This window comes from Bufo bufo, chromosome 4 (genome assembly GCF_905171765.1).
Source record: "Bufo bufo chromosome 4, aBufBuf1.1, whole genome shotgun sequence".
Lineage (NCBI taxonomy): Eukaryota > Metazoa > Chordata > Amphibia > Anura > Bufonidae > Bufo > Bufo bufo.
Window position 1 is genome coordinate 319,817,648 of NC_053392.1, and position 15,064 is coordinate 319,832,711.

General features: G+C 40.4%; 1 long non-coding RNA gene across 1 annotated transcript; it reads right to left on the reverse strand.

Moving 5' to 3' along the window:
* Nucleotides 1-906: 906 nt before the first annotated feature.
* LOC120997898 lies at nucleotides 907-14,864 on the reverse strand. The gene is made up of 3 exons (XR_005778253.1): nucleotides 14,742-14,864; nucleotides 9,767-9,770; nucleotides 907-919 (listed from the first exon to the last, which is right to left on the reverse strand). It is a non-coding gene; the product is annotated as an uncharacterized LOC120997898 (long non-coding RNA).
* Nucleotides 14,865-15,064: the final 200 nt, after the last annotated feature.

The following is a 15,064-nucleotide window of genomic DNA, read 5'->3' on the forward strand; positions in this document are numbered from 1 at the left end:
GACCTCCATGTCAGACCACTGCATCTTATAAAGTGGAAAATACAGTAATTGGCAGTGCACAACTGGCAAGGGGGGGCCCTGTGGCTGGGGGGCCCAGTCGCTGTTGTGACCATTGCGATCCCTATAGCTATGCCACTGGCTGCAACAATCTAAATGATGTGCAGGTAAATATTGAATAGGATGTAGTGATCGCATGAGTGCTGCGTACCTTTCAAATAACCAAAGGACTAGAGGTGCCAGGAGTCAGACCCCCACCGATATGATATTTATGGCCTATCCTGAAGATAGATCATAAATATCTGTAGGCCCGAACAACCCCTTTAATTGGGTTGTTCAGAAACATTGTCACTCCAGTCCATGGACTGCGTCTGATATTGCACCTCAGACCAAATTAAATAAGGTCAATACCAGACACAGCTGAATCCTGGACAAGGCCATCTTTATATGGAACGTTGATGTGATGGATATTTCGGGATGATCCTCACATCCACTGGGTGAAAATGAATGTCATTAATTGAAATGCCTCTATGAGCAGCATATACAATTAACAGTTGTGTCGCTGGTAGCAATATTTTTACAGAGGGACTATCAAACAAGATCCGATTGTTTTTGATAATTTTTTTAATTTCAGTTGGCCAATTATTGGTTCAGTAATTTGAAAACAACTTAGATGTAGCAATGATTGCCCAATGTAACCTACCATTATGGAAATAAAATGATTTGTCTATGGCATCTACTGTATTTGTGTTATAACGGTGGCCAGTGCTCCTCCCAGTGGCTAAGACTGCCTGAGGGATCACCTGCTCTCCTCTGCTGTCTCTCTAGTGGTCTGTGCCCCCTGACGTCTAGCTGCTCCCTCCTGGCGGGTCTGGCCACCAGAGCAGTGCTGCTGTGTTCATTCCACACAGGCTGAGGCTTTCTCTGCCTCTCACTTTTGCACTGATTAAAGGGGTTGTGCCAAGTGTAGATGTTATCCTTGGTGCACAGGATAGGGGATAGCTAACTGGTCTCTGGTGGTCCGAGCGTTGAGACAACCACCAAACCTAAATTTGGTGTTTCGTCCCCTAATTTGATGAAGCGGTGGGTTGGGCATGCTCCATTCATTCTCTCTGGGACTGCCCCATGTCTTCACACCACAACATTTATATTCTGCTAGGGCTTCTGGTAAATGCTCTTCTTAAATGGTGTCCATGGGTAACACTACACCCATTAAATAGCATCCAATTCAATCCATTCACACACTCGATGTTGAACATGTTAGCCTCTGCAGAGATTACATACATACTGGCACATGAAACTGTTGGCGATCTAGGCATGAAATAAAATGTGTGATCTGTGAAAGGTCCTCTTTAAAGTTATAGAACTTCACTTTCAAGGACTTTTTATGCACATAAGTGTATGCAATATAGCAGTAAATGTGCTTTTATTTTATAACATATGCTATACTAAAAATTCACTACATGGTTACACTGCTGCAAACGGGGAGGGGGGGGGGGCAGTGTTTGTTAACTTACCAAGGTCCATTTAGAAGCCTGGGTTAGCATACTACAAGATCACCCATACAGTTCTATTTAAATACTGATTTTTCTTCTGCTTCTATTGAAAACACTAATGTAACCACAAATGGGACTACAAGTATTTAACAAAACAGACAGCTCACAGGTCCCTTTTAAACTCCATTGGATATCATTCCTTTTAAGAATTTGCTAGTAAAAATTAAATGGGCCTTTATTCATTTTAGTTGTCCAGTTCACCAGTTTATAAAGAAGCTAATAAGAAAGTATTCATACGTATACAATGCTCAGGGGTCAAAGGTGAAAGCTTAATTCACGGTATGTGGAAGAAAACTAAGATAATGAGTCTGGTAAATCAATGTAAATGAAGTTGAGATTGGAAGATGGGTTACAGTTTGTAGACTTGACTTTGTGGAAACCACAGTATCTCAGCAGACAACTTCAATAAATACCATAGACTGAAAAGGCCAAAGTCAGTGGTAGGCAAAATCAATGCCAGAGTTCAGGGTTCAGGTCACAGCTTGACTTCCCAATCTTGAGTTGAATAGTAATATAATGGTCCTGAAGATGACTCCAACAAGCATTGGCAGACATCAGCTTCACAGAAGTGCAGTGAGAAATAAGGCTTCAAGACTGTTTTGGTGCTTTTAGGATTATCAGCAGTGGCATGGGTGATAACCTCATCTATGGACAATTTCCTTTTACAAATGAAGAAAGGCACGTTCTAAAAGCTGTCATGGACCGTCACCAGGCTTCCTACGAGATCCTTATGGCAGCTGCAGAGCGTCGTGAACAAGCTGCAGAACGACGTGAGCAGGCCGAGCGTGAGCACCAGCTACAAGTGCTCCAGTTGCAGCCCTCTCCAGTCCAATGTGAGTCTCCAGAGATCCGAATTCCCAAACTACGGGTGGAGGACTTCCCCTACTGGACATGGTCTTAGGTGCTCAGCCTAAAATGGACATGGTCTTAGGTGCTCAGCCTAAAATGGCTGATAAACTACTAATTTTGTGCGGTCACATTATTAGTTGCTCTAATCGCCCCGTTCTTCTGTACTGGATACGTGTAAACAATACATTGTTCATATTTTTCAGTAATATCTGCTGTTGATTGACAGACACACTATTACAGCAAAAAGCTGAGAAACCAATTACAAGCACAAAGAGAAGCAGAACACTGAAAATATCACAAGAGTACAGCCCCGAGGCACATGCTTTGATGGTCTGCCCTGGGCAGTAAATATCACTGGGGCGTCTCATTGATAAGAAAGCAAGGTACAAGGGCATTTACACACAAGTTGTGCTGTCTGGGAAGCAGGCGGGTAGCCAATGCTCATACATTATTGTTATTGTTTTCAACTGTTTCTTCAGCCAAATCATATGTTTTCCTGCATGAGGTCATTATGCGCACTTGTATTGCTACAGGAATAGTAGAGAACGATTCATTCTAGAGGATAACATTGGAGGTGTTTACTGTTGTCTGTCTATTATCATTAATAAAAGTGGAAAGAGTCATGAAACTTGTCTGAAAGAAAACTGTATTTGTAGCTCCTAGGACCTAATTACAAAGTAAATCGCATCTTCAAGAGTACTTCTATGGGACTGCCCAATATAGCTGTCAATTCTAGGATGCCATCTTCCCGCATCCCTAGTGCGGGCGACTTTTCATTATACTCCATTTTACTCCTGAGCCAAACCTGGAGAAGGACCTTTGGTCTAAAGGTCCCTTCACACAAGTAGATGATTGGTACAATATAGCGACAAACAAGTCATTTCTTGGTGTAGTGATCGCTTCAACAATGTCCCTTTAGACGTTATGATTATCGTTCACAAAATCGTAATTTCGATTATATATTCTTTGTCTGTTAAACAATTCCTGTTTACTCGTATGAAATTGTTAACGTCCAATGATGGTTTTTTTATGCCCACACAAACGAACGAACATACGAGAAATCTACCGATTGTCGGTTGTCGCTCTATCATTCATTGCTCCATTTAACGATAATTTACACAATAGTCACCTCATGTAAAGGTAAATTCAATGTGGTTACTGCCTGCCTTTAAATTCTGATGGAATAAACAGATTAACTATTTGCTTAAAAAAAAAAATGCCTGCACTTCTGTTTGGTTTTTCCTTCTGTCCTTTAGTACAGCACTCAACACTATCGCCAGCAGTCCAACAGAAGTAAATTGAGTGGTGGTCACACATGGGCACCGCTGTGCAGTTAACATACAGAACTCTAGGACCCCATTCACATATTCACTAGGGGTCCCAGTGGTCAGATCTTCAGAGATCTGACCTTTACCTCCTATCCTGTGGAGAGGGAATAAATATTGTTAGTGGGAAAACATATTCATAGCATTCTACAGTAAAACATCATACCCCTTTAAGAATTAAACGGGAAAAATAATGTATATCTAGCACTAATTCCCCATATCGCCCAAACTTATATGAAACACTAAAAAAGATACTACGGGAAATATGAAAAAAAAAAACTTCATTGAACACCATTAAAATAAAAAAACTGAACGGTGGCATCCTGGTATTCTTAACATATTTAGAAATTTGCATTGTTGCACCCTTAAAACTGTTGATTATTACCACTTTAGCGTCCTCATGGTTACTAAATGGCACTTGCACTTTATGTTTTGAGCTGCTAATGTGATCTCTTGCAGGCATAGTTTTGTATCTATACATTGTATATACTCTTAGGCTGGGTTCACATCAGCGTTCAGCCTTTCCGTTCTCCTGCTCCGTTATAGGAGCAGGAGAACGGAAAGGACGGATTCGGCACATAACTGAGCCGAACTGAGCCTACGGACCTCATAGACTATAATGGGGTCCGTTTAGTTTCCGCTCAGAGGAATATTTTTGAATCGGAGACAAAAGTCCCTCACGCACAATTTTTGTCTCCGCTCCAAAATCATCTTCTGAGCAGAAACCTTACAGACTTCGTTATAGTCTTATGGGGTCCGTAGGCTCGGTTCGGCTCAGTTATGTGTCGAATCCATCCTTTCCGATCTCCTGCTCCTAAACGGGGCAGGAGAATGGAAAGGCTGCACACTGATGTGAACTTAACCTTACCAGGATATGCCCTGATATTTATCAGTTACTTCAATGGCATGCCTGATACTACCATTATGCATTTTTAAATAGTTTGTTTATTTTAATAGTGTTCAATAAAGCTTTTTAGTCAAAACCGGGAAGATAAAATCAAACAAATCCCAGCAGGCGTACTTGTTTGTGAATGCTTTAATGATCCGTATAACAGGACGCGTTTCGGCCCTTCCAGCCTTCCTCAAAACTGGGAAGATAGTCCTTGTAAGGACAGGATTTTATGCTTTCTTGTTCAAGTCCATAATAATTTGCCATAACTAAAGAAGCCATGAATTCTATATTGCACTGAATATTCTTATGGTAATTTATATTCTGTTGATGTAGTCCTTCCACCTTTTGTGTGACAGAACTGTATAGAAAGTTGAGTAAGAGTTAATGTTCTTTTCTAGGATGTTCAAGGCTCCTGATATTGATGACCTATGCTCAGGTTAGGTCATTGATATCCGATCGGTGAGGGTCTGACACCCCGAACCCTTATAGATGCGCTGTTCCTTGCAGCCTCTGGCTCTGTAACTAGCTCTTAAATGGTGCAGGAAGCACAGCTCCATTTAAAGTGTAGTGGCTGGGCTGGGTTACTATAGCTGAGCTGCAGTAACACAACATGGCCACTACACTTTGAACAGAGCTGTGCTTCCTGCTCCATTCAAGAGCAAGTTACAGAGCCAGAGGCTGCAAAGAACAGTGGATCTGTAATGGTTCCAGGTGTCAGACCCTCATCAGTCACAAATTAAGGACCTAGGTCATCAATATCAGGAGCCTGGAAAATCGCTTTAATTCAAAATGTAATGGTCCATATTTCCTGCTATCTAGCATGCTACCCATAGGAATGTGTTAACGTAGTCCAATATTATAACATATGGTAGTCCACCCATAAAATGCACACAGGTTCTTAAGATGTACCAGTGATCAAATGTGCTAAAATATCGAAGTAATATTTATAAAGTATAAACAATTAAGAGGGTAGTAATTCTATTTTGGTTTTATTAAACCAAGGTTTCAAAATATTAAAAATGCACCAACAATATATTGATCAGTCGCTTAATGGTATAGCATTCTAACAATTGAGGCCTATGGTTGGTAGTTACATATAATTAGCCAATGTAAACATAATATTTGCATATGGACTGTGTGAATTTTATGACTTGGAAATATTGCATGAAGCAGAAAATACATTAGGTCTCATTAGGATGTAATCCTCTAAGGAGAGATGATCAGTGAGCAAGCTAACTGCTGACAGTAACGATGGGGATATTTATAGGGAAGCTAAGTAGCTAAATAATAGAGACCATTATTTAATTGCAACTTAAATGGTTACACTAGTATCATGTAACTATTCCACTGACTAATTTGGATTTAAACCCTGGCGACATTTAAGGCAGCGATATATATTAGCACATTCAGGCTTTGTAAAGATTGAAAACAAGCTGTGACCTTTTTCTTAGAAATTAATAGCCTAATTACTTTATTTTAGGGCCATGGTTTTTATTCTGTAAGATCTAAAAAGGAAAAAGACCACTTGCATGTTTTCAATTTTTTTTCTCTTATTCTCTGAGAAAGTTTGTAGTCACCTACATGGGAGAAATAGATAACTCAAAAGTATATTGTAGAATATTTAAACATAAGAAATGTACATTATTATTTTATGATACTATGCCAGAGGAACTGTATGTAGCTATTGCTTGTTTTAACCGTTTAAAGTAAACCGTATACTGTAATCTATACACCTCAATTCATTGTTGGACATAAGATATTTGGCTGCCTGTTAACAACAATCCTTCCACTATTATATTTACATTCAGAATTCATGGCAGGTCAGTAATATGGCCATATTTTAGTCTATCTTGCCTAATTTACCATAGGGTTCTTCTGTTGTCTGTGTTTGACACGTCCAGTTAGAATTGGCCAGGAAAACCCATCACAGCCAATCTGTTCTTGCCCAAAAATGGTCAAGGGTACCAACCAGGGTTCCCTCTAGGCTCCGTGGCCACAGAGCTTTCACAGTGCCCCTGCTCAGGGCCTCTGTAGCCCTCCTACTGCCGCAGACCCAGACTTAGACTAATGGTCGTAACATTTTGATGCCAGGACATTCTTTGCGGTGCTCAAAGCTGTAGTTGCCTCCTTCCTCTTACCAGTCTCATGAAAACACGCATCGTAATGCACATTCATGACATCTAACCCCTATGTTTAATATTGGGTAGATGTCATGAATGTGCGTGTTTTGATGAGACTAATCTTGAATTTATATATCCATCTAGGAAGAAGGGTATGCAAATGAGCTCTTAGCAAGCTCTAACTCTGAATCCTGACCTAGGCCTCTCACCCAGTTAAGCCAGTAGTCTTTGCGCAGCACTGATGGGGGAAATCACCCTAAAACAGTTATCTACAGATGAGCTTCTGGCTTAATTATTACCCAAGTCATGTCTCAAGGCCTGTTTCAAAGGTCAAACCTTGACATATAGGATAGCTACATTACATCTTAAGGATTCCAGTAAGTATCTGGTTCTTAATTTAACCTGTAGCTGTAGGATTCAGAGACAACAGTTGCTCATTGGCCCCTGTAAAAGAGATGATCAAAGTTTTAAAATATTCGATTCAGTCGCTTTGCCGAATTTCCCCCCAAAAATTGCATAGATCCAAAATAATTAGTCACAAAGCCCAATCAGGTCTATCCTGGCCTGCAGTTAAACTTTATGGAGAACGTATCCTGGTGTACAATACTGTGCAGTACAGCAACATGCATAGCTAGTCCTTTCTGGTAATGAAACAGTTACTGTGCGTCTGAATGACAGGCAGGTCACATATATGGATGCACGCATCATCGTGCAGGCCACCAACATTCCTAGCTAACCCCTAGCTAAACCAAAAAACGTATACAGCATCCTTCAGTAACAGAAAAGAAAAAAAACGTGTGCCCCTGCAAGTGTCCCAATGACTCTTTAGTGGAACAAAATAAGGACTTGGCGTCACTGCCAATAAAGTAGTGGAGAAAAAAAGGTTATTTTAATCCATGTTATGGCAGTGCAAACACATGCATTTGAATCCCTTCTGTTAGATGTAGAATGACTGTATGTCACTATTAGGCTTAGTTCACATTTAACTTATTTGTTCAGTTATTGTCAGCCCAAAGCAGGTGCGGGTCAAACCCACAGAACAGGTGCAGATTTATTCATGATAACTATTCTGACAGTAGGAATTGGCTCCTGAATTTGCCTCACAATAAGTGATGGAAATAACTGACCAAATAACAGAAGTGTGAACTCTGCCTTACAGGGAAATGTTAGCATCAGGTCTAATTTATCAGAGTGGACTTAACCCTGCAGTGGCCCAGAATCCAAGTAGTGGCCCTATGACAGTGGGGAGGGTGTCAGCTGTAAGGCTGTGTTCACATCACTGTTTATTTTTTCGTTCTTCTGATCCATCAGAAGAACAGCCAAAAAAAAGCGGATCCTATAGTTTGAGCATCTGACTTCACACCATCAGTATTTGGTCAGCATTTGATCAGTATTGATAAGACAAAAACAGGAGTGGGTCCAAAACAGAGATAACATGTGATGGAAATATTTGCATGTCTTCTGTGTTTTGGACCCACTCCTGCTTTTGGCTCCCAAAACATGACCAAATGCTGATGCAAAATACTGACCGTATGATAGAGGCCTTCTGGACGCTCAAACGTCGGGACCTATTTTTTGTTATTATTTTTCATGAATAGTCACAATGGCACTGGAACAGATTAGTGAGGGTGGCAACAGCACGGAGAGTAACAATAGTGGCCCCAGAACAGAGAGGTGAGGGCAGATGGCATCAAGAGGATGGCAGCAGCACATGGGCAGAAGTAACGGGCCATTTGTCACAATGTTCTGGTGTGGCAGCATACTACAGTCAGATCATTACTGCCAGAATGATCTAATGTGTTGTATCAGGCACCTGTGTCTGGAAATACTAGATGATCCAAGCCTCTAACACAAATGAAGACACCAGTATTATAAATTGCCCATGGTAACTGGGGCCCTGTTTGTTTGTTTTTTTACAGATTTTGCACTGGGCGTCAGGAACGTCAAGTTTCACCTCTTAATTGAGATGTATTTCCATGCCTTTATGAGATACATACACTCACCAAGGGCACACATTGACTGACAATATTTACACTTTTGATGATTAAAATATGATTAATGACCATGTTAGAAGAGACAAATTTTCACAAAAGGGTGATTTATTTATGGAATTGGAATTAGACAAACAAGGACACAGTTATTCAGTTAAATAGCTCACAGAATTGCAGTGACTTTATGAAGAGTTTTAATCGATCCTAACATTTTGTGTATGCAGCTCCCATGTTACACAGTGACTACAAATAAGTGAGTGAAATCTGATCCTGAGCTACAAGCCTTCCATCTGCCCCTTTAACTGCCTACAGGGTGGCAATAAATGTGGCAGAAACAGCACAAAATGTAGTAGAAGGTTGCATACATTTTAATTACATACAGACAGAATAAGCATTAGTTACATAAAACAGGGAATCCCTTTGCATAAAGTATCACTCTGAGATTTTGTTGTTTACCAAGCATCGAATTAAAGGGGTCATTTATTAAACAGAAATTCACCTAAATTAGGCGTATTTCTGGTGCAGATTGGGGCACAAAGGTCCTTTGCGCCGCAAACTGTGACTTCTGACCACTCACGCCAGGTCTAAAAACGTGGGCGTGATGCGAGCAGGGAAGGGGTTTAGGTTTAGGTGTAGAAAACAGCGCCTCTTCATAACTGTGGCGGATTTACCGCCAGTGCAGGGCTAAAATAAAAGTCTAAAATGCCAGTCTTAATAAATGACCCTCTAAGTATGCAAATATATTCTGTAAGTTGTCAAGGTAAAATGTATGTTAATTACTTGCTGCTCTTGGTCCATACTCATTTTGGATTGAGGAGCGGACCATGCTACTTTTCCCCTTTTAGACTTCATCTTTCCAGTGTTCATTTTTTCATTTTTACATTCCATCTTTTTGTAGATCCCTTGTTGGTAATATACATAATGTACGTTATTGATTGCTGTACTTACCAAAAAAATGAGTGGTTTATACCATATGCATGCTTTGTTAATTTGTGTTTTTCCTATTGTTGTTACAAAAATGTTATGACATATACACTCACCTAAAGAATTATTAGGAACACCTGTTCTATTTCTCATTAATGCAATTATCTAGTCAACCAATCACATGGCAGTTGCTTCAATGCATTTAGTGGTGTGGTCCTGGTCAAGACAATCTTCTGAACTCCAAACTGAATGTCAGAATGGGAAAGAAAGGTGATTTAAGCAATTTTGAGCGTGGCATGGTTGTTGGTGCCAGACGGGCCGGTCTGAGTATTTCACAATCTGCTCAGTTACTGGGATTGTCGCGCACAACTATTTCTAGGGTTTACAAAGAATGGTGTGAAAAGGGAAAAACATCCAGTATGCACCAGTCCTGTGGGCAAAAATGCCTTGTGGATGCTAGAGGTCAGAGAGAATGGGCCGACTGATTCAAGCTGATAGAAGAGCAACGTTGACTTAAATAACCACTTGTTACAACCGAGGTATGCAGCAAAGCATTTGTGAAGCCACAACACGCACAACCTTAAGGCGGGTGGGCTACAACAGCAGAAGACCCCACCGGGTACCACTCATCTCCACTACAAATAGGAAAAAGAGGCTACAATTTGCACGAGCTCGCCAAAATTGGACTGTTGAAGACTGGAAAAATGTTGCCTGGTCTGATGAGTCTCGATTTCTGTTGAGACATTCAAATGGTAGAGTCCGAATTTGGCGTAAACAGAATGAGAACATGTATCCATCCTCTGATGGCTACTTCCAGCAGGATAATGCACCATGGCACAAAGCTCGAATCATTTCAAATTGGTTTCTTGAACATGACAATGAGTTCACTGTACTAAAATGGCCCCCACAGTCACCAGATCTCAACCCAATAGAGCATCTTTGGGATGCATCCCTCAAATCTCCATCAACTGCAAGATGCTATCCTATCAATATGGGCCAACATTTCTAAAGAATGCTATCAGAATTAAGGCAGTTCTGAAGTCAAAAGGGGGTCCAACACCATATTAGTATGGTGTTCCTAATAATTCTTTAGGTGAGTGTAATTATACAGTATTATGTTGTATACTATCATAGATGTAAGCTCAGCACATGATCAGGCTTTGCTGCTGGAAAAAAATATTGCCTGTATGTTTTGTTTTGTTTTGTTTTGTTTTTAAGGCAAATGTGTGTTTTTTGTGGGATTTCTCCTTTTTAGATTGATAATTTTGGATTACATATAGTATAGCATTTATTAGCATTTATATTATATTCATATCCGTAATAGATTGATTGCATAAAAAGTATGTACAGTAAATTAAGAAACCTGCCTGGGATAAACATATCTAATCTATAGATAAAAATAAAAAATGAAATAGTGTAAGGTCATGTAAGAGGGTTGGAAATTCACATGCCCCTTTTACCAGGAAAATGTGTATCCTTTAACAGTAGAACGCTTTTTACTATTCTGTTGCTATAAGTTTCCATTGACCCTGTTATGATGGCAATTGCACCCAGTTTGTATGGTTGAACTGTTATGTGACGAAACTCTGTAGAACATCCTTGGAGCCATACACCTTCAGACAGGATGTCAATAAATGCCACACTTCTAATGAAGGCAAATCACACCATATATTATGTGAAATGAACTGCTTTTGTGGTAAAAACTGCACTGTGACCTGCTGTCAGGAAGGATTTAACTGCCAGAGACACGATAGTGATGGGCTGTATCAGTGGTCAGTAGAAGGGTCACACCTGAGGCAACCTCTGGGCATGCTCTTGCAAATCTATATGTGTCAGTGACAGACAGGAGCTCATTGTCAGTAGCATGCAAGCAGCATTTAGAGAGTGGCAGAAGATGCTGCACCTTAATGCAGAGGAACCTAGCAGACTCCTTTATAACTAGCTAAACAATAGGCGTGGGTAATGTCTACAGATTGGTACACCTTCTCAGGGCCTAGAGAGGGTCAAGAAACTAAACACCACGTTGAAGATGGTAGCTGGAGCAGGAGTAGGTGCTTTGCACTTCCTTCCCTGCAATTAGAAGTAGCAGAAACTGTGGTGAGGTTGAGCCAAATTGCAGCATATAGATGTGTGTAATAAAGTGCTGTGTAGTCTCTGTGCATTAGTGTGACATGAAGAGAAGATACCACAACCTGAGTAGATATGCCTGTGTAGAGTGTGCATTAATGTGTTGTAGGACGAAAGAGATCCAGCAACCTGAAGAGACAAGAGTTCAGGGTGTGTAGAGTGCACCAAGAGCAGGATTGCCATTGCCTGTAAAGTAGCACAGCCATCTGTATTGCTGTCAACCAAAAGGAGACTCCAAACCAGAGTGTCTTGACCCACAGAGGTGGGCTGCAACAGCTGGTGAAAGAGTAAGCCTGCCATCTCCTAAAGAGACTGTGTATTTGCCTAACCAGTTGCCATTGGCTAAGCCTGTGCCCTCATTGAGAGACTTCTGTACATATACACTAGTCATCCCATTTAAAAAGTACCAACTAAGACCAGGGTTGCCAACCGTCTGGACAATCCTGTGTCTGGGAAAAAAATAGATGTGTCCTTGATTTTGTTTTAAGGCTGGTGGTACTTGACTACATTACTTTAGTGGTAATTATCATCATTTTTCAGCTGGTAATAAGTTCTTGTCAGTATTTGGAGCTATAGACCTGTATTAAAATCTTTATCATTCATTATGGTTTTCCAATTTGTCTGTAAGAAATGTTGGCTGTCTGTGATTTTGAGATAAGTTGTCCAGAAAAAAGAATAATTCTGGTTGGCAATCCCAGACTGTTGCCTCTTGTAAGAACTCTGACCATCAAGCATGTTGCCACATATGGGATCAGTGAAAGGTGTTGTTAAACTTACATCCATATCCACCTGTTTCCTTTCACCACCCTTTAATAGAGAGCCATATATACAACTCCCGAGTCAAAAAGATCCATACATAAGCTCTGCAGGAAGACTACATGGACTTGCTGTCATTCTTCCATGTTCCTATGTAGCATACTGAATCATGCTATCTGTAAGATGGAAAAATCTAGCACTTATGGCAAAATAAATTAGTGGTCTCAAAGCAGGGAGCCAACCCCTCTTAAATCTGATGAAATTAATGAAGAGAGCAGTGTCGGACTGTGGTTCCATGGGCCTACCCAAGGAAATTATTCTCAGGGCCAAACCTCTATATCATCAATAAATTCTAATAGATTTTGAATCAGAGAAATAAACTTAGTGGCAATTGATTATCTCCAAGGCAGCTCCAAAAAATCTTTTCTCCAGGACCTTTGGGGCACACTTATGGTATAAGAGCCTGGGCCTACTAGAGGATCCTCTAGTACTCTGGTGGGCCAGCCCATCCCTTGCTGAGGGCAATAAACAGCTATGTAGTTGCAATATTTACTTTATGCACGTAAAAGGAAGTTTTGTATATGTGAAGTTCTTGTTTCAGTCAGTTATGAAATACTATGTCATCAATCTCCAGACTTTTTGAATGTAAAAATGTAATTAAAAAAAATAAATGACTAAGATCTGAAGGGAATGTTTTCACACTTTTAAGCAGGTATGTTTGCCGCTGTAAGAGTCCAAATATTAAATTCCAATAAATACACTTTCAGGTATGGCCAAATGCTTTAAGGGGTTAAAAGAACACTTTGGGTAAAATTGATGCTGTGCTTTGCTTATGGCATAGCCTGAGGGGTGGTGCATGACAAAATGATTCCAAGAACACTGAGAGCATGAACAGCATCTTCGGGCCCTGGATTAGAAATTACACATAATCAGTTTTGCCTAGAGTGTTTCTTTACAGATAATAAATGGCAAGTTAACATCCCTCGATGGTAGTGACTTGCAAATCATGTTTAAATCATACCTTTCTTTTCAGGTGACTTTGCAGAATAAAGTTGTGCGTGTACATGAGAAATAACACAATTTCTGGTCATTATTTGACTAGTATTCTACAGCTTTCACCAGTATTCTCCTCTGCAGACTCTGTTTCTGTCAGTTCATCTAAACTCCACTCCAAAGTAGGGACAGAGTAGCTGTTATGTTTCCCATGCATTCCACATAGAGAATAGGGGATCCTGCCCCCCTGTCTCTCCCTCGTATATACAGTAACAGCAGTATCAAGAGTTAGAAGTGTAGCTGTTAATTCACCACTGGAATGAGATAGCACACTTACTAGAAACCACTTTGTGTGTCCTCCTGTCTCTCTCTCTGCATCTGTTCCCTTCCCACTTCTCCTCTCCATAGACTAATATGGGAAGCAGCTGTAACATGATGCCTCACTGAGCTGATAATCTATCTTTATCTCACTAAATATTGATTTACCAGTGAATTCAGAGTAAGTGATAAGAGGGAGGGGGGAAAGATGATAATTCTGGTAAGTGTAAAAAGAGGCATTTTTTACTGATAATACATATCACTTGTACTATTGTTTTATGGCTTGTATTATTGATTTATGGAAACATTTGACACAAACGGTAAAGTGGACAACTGGACATTTGCTTTGAAGAGGACCTTTCACTAGAATAAAAAATGTAAACTAAGCATACAGACATGAAGAGCGGCGCCCAGGGATCTCCCTGCACTTACTAATATCCCTGGGCGCTGCTCCGTTCTCCCGGTATAGGCTCCGTTATCTTCATATGTTCGGCTCAACTGGGAGGAGCCTGCCGGCGTCTCCTTCTCTAAGGCAGGAGCGCTGGCCAATCGCAGCGCTCAGCTTATAGCCATTTTTTATTCTAGTGAAAGGTCCTCTTTAAAGGTATTTTAAAGGGACTCTCTACTCAAGTCTTAGGGTATATTTACATGAGGCAGTCTTGGGTCTAAATTAGGTCTATTAATCTGAATGAGGTTTAGTTTGAGGACAGGCACATGGATTTCTGTATGCCCCATGCAACAGTTGCAGAAATTTCCTTCCTCATCCTCAAAGTTTAGCCTCCAGCAATCTAGAAGCATTTTTGCCTGCTCTACATATTTTAGTCTGGGTTACCTAGATACTTTAGTATCTAATATTTCATAAAAAGCTTGAAATTTTAAGTACTGGTTACAACTCCAGCGTTTTTGCTAGATCTGTGATGGATCAGCAAAAACACTTCTGTCATGATCATACAACCCTCTACATCCGTTATGAACTGATCCGGTTCTATTATCTTTAACATAGTCAAGACAGATCTAAAACCATTGGAAGTCAATAGGGGACGGATCAGTTTTCTTTTGTGTCAGAGAAGACGGATTCGTCTACAATTACTTTGATTGTGAGTCATGACGGATCCATCTTGCCCCGCGTCGCAGGACGCACTCAAAATTGATGCTTTCAGCCCTTTTGTGTCCGGCATGGGAATGCAATAAAACGGAACAGAATGCATTTTGGTGA